The sequence below is a fragment of the Microtus ochrogaster genome (genome assembly GCF_000317375.1).
Source record: "Microtus ochrogaster isolate Prairie Vole_2 chromosome 14 unlocalized genomic scaffold, MicOch1.0 chr14_random_2, whole genome shotgun sequence".
In the NCBI taxonomy this organism is placed as follows: domain Eukaryota; kingdom Metazoa; phylum Chordata; class Mammalia; order Rodentia; family Cricetidae; genus Microtus; species Microtus ochrogaster.
The window spans coordinates 4,440,708-4,443,487 of NW_004949097.1; positions in this window are offsets into that span (position 1 = coordinate 4,440,708).

Here is a 2,780-nt window from a genome sequence, read left to right on the forward strand (position 1 = left end):
CTTACCACATAAGCCTGGGACCTCAGTGTGGAATTTTGGAACCTGCGTAGAAGCCACAAAACAGAGAGCAAGGTACAATGCCCCAGATTGTCTTCTGATCCATGTTCATGGCATGTATGGGCAACTGCAGACACCAACATCTACGTATACACAGACACAAACACAGACAAATAGGGTGGGTATTTGCAGATTTTAAGAAGGCTATAGAACCACTGTTAGTCATTTGTGACTTCATTAGTACTCACAGCTGTGTGTACAATGACTGTGCTCCTCTGAGTCTTAATAAGATCCTCTCCAGGTTTCTAATTTTTACTTATTTTATTGTTGAGAATTTCAGACAATGTGTTTTATTCATATTCAGCTCCATTTTCCCAAATCTCCCTAGCTCTACCTCTACCCTCTCCTCCCAACCTCATATCCCCCCTTTCTTTTTTCAGGGCAGAAACAAAAAGCACACCACTAAGTACAATTCTGCTGTCCCTGTGCTACCCTTGGATTTGGGGGTGCCAACTGGAACATGGTTGACCCACCAGGATCCATATACTGTAGAGGGCTCAGCCCTAAATGGGAGCTTTGTATCATGCCCTCTCCTTTCCAAGACTCAGTGATCACTGAAGAAGAGGGCACAGAAAGATTATAAGAGCCAGAGGTATTGGATGACAAGCAACCAAGAAAGCAGTGTTTTCTGGACACAGCAGAACACTGAACATATGAATTCACAGTAGTTGTGGCACCATGAATAAGTTCTGCATGAGTTCAAGCCAGGCAAGATCCCATCATGGAGAGGAGAGGAGCCCATGGAGTTCTACCCCCAGATGAAGAGTTATTGGCAACTGACAGCTTCTGGGGGAGAAAGAATCTATCCTTTTCATGTTCTTTTTTCAAAATTTTTATTGATTCTTTGTGGATTTCACATCATACATCCCGATCTCATTAATCTCTGATCTTTTATCTGCTCTTTGCCCTTATAACATCGTCCAAATAAAGTAAAATAAAATTTAAAAGAAAAGAAAAAGAAAAATCTCTTCATTGTAATATACACAATATACTCTTTACTCGACATATCTTTACTTGCAAATGCTCATTGCAGTGAGACACTGGTCTGGTTCCAAGGTCTCTGGCGTCTACAATACAATCAATACTGGGCCTTCACTGGAACTCAGCTTGGATATCCGGTTGTTGCCCTGTGTTGTGGAGATCCTGCAGCTTTGGGTCTTCAGGGCCCGCCCCTTCATATGCTCCAGTAGTTCATAGGTAGGTAGATGTTGGAGTGGGCCAACTCATAGTTCTGGTTCTGGATTGCGGCTGGACTGGTTAGCTTGCCAGATCTCCCTCATCCTCACCACCAGAGTGAGCTCACTCAATGAAGCAGGCAGCAAAGGGACTGGGCCAGTCCTCCTGCTCTCGTGCCATCAGGGACAGCTCACCTGGAATCCCATCACCAGGATCAACTCTACTGTGGTGAGGTGCAGGGCCTGTTCTCCTGAGTGCTGTAGCCAGTGAGGGACAAGACCAACTCTGTACAGCCCGATTCTCATAGCCTTTGATGGTAGCAGGAGCCAGGGACATCAACACAGACTGTGGTTGCAGCAGGGCCACAGATCAGACATGGTCCATGGCACAGGCTCGGGTGTCACCATGGTCCCGGCATATCAGCCTGCTCCTCACCGTGACCTTTGCCTTTCAGATCTGCCTCACTCCACAGGACTTGAATCATTCATGTCTCTTTCCATCCCATACCCCGCCATGTATTTGCTCATCATTACAGCACTGGATAAGTCCGTGGTGGTTTCTTCTACCCTCCAAGGGCAAGTGGCTCCAAGCAGACATGTTGGTGTCCTTCTCCTGCTCCGTCCTGATGACACTGGGGTGTCTTCCCATATTCTTAAGGTATTATGCACAACTCTCTGTTTCAATGCATGTTATATTATAGTGTATTAGTTTCTATGCTTTCTTTTTCTTTTTTATTAACCATGAGTTCTTTGAATCTTGGAACAATTTTATACTTACCTTTGATTATCCGTTGCCTTAGACAGTTCCTAAATTTTACCAGTTATGTCAGTCTATGTCTAGTACCTTATAGTGGTGGGCCCCTGTGACTTATCAGACACTTGAAAAGTTAGCATATTGCTATGCCTAGTGTTGCAACTTGTAATCTAATTTACTTAGGTGACTGAGACAGGAAGACTATAAGTTCTGCCTTGTCTCCAGAATAAGTTGAATGCCAACATGGGAAGCACAGTGATTCCATCTCAAAATAAAGAGTAAAAAGAGGATTAAGGAGGCAGCTCAGAGGTAGTGCTTACCTAGCATTGTGAGCCTCTAGGTTCAGTTCCCGAGAACCTCACCCCAACCCCCAAAGTAGAAATAGTAGAAGAGGTTGATTTAGGGGCTGGAGATACAGCTCTGCAGTATAAAAGCCATATCCTGTTCTTAGAGAGATACCTAGCACCCAATGGATGGTGGCCCACAATAGCAGTAACCCTGGCTTCAAGGGTATCTAGTGATCTGAGGTCACCTTCACTCACATGCGTATACATACAAATAGCCACAGCCTCAGTCAAGCCAGAGACTCAACCTCAGCCTCAGTCACAGCCTCAGACACGGCCACAGTCACAGCCACAGCCTACATTAGCCACAGCTACAGCCACAGCCTAACATTAGCCACGGTCACAGCCTAACATTAGCCACGGTCACAGCCTAACATTAGCCACGGCCACAGCCTAACATTTAACCACAGCCACAGCCTAACATTAGCCATGGTCACAGCCTAACATTTA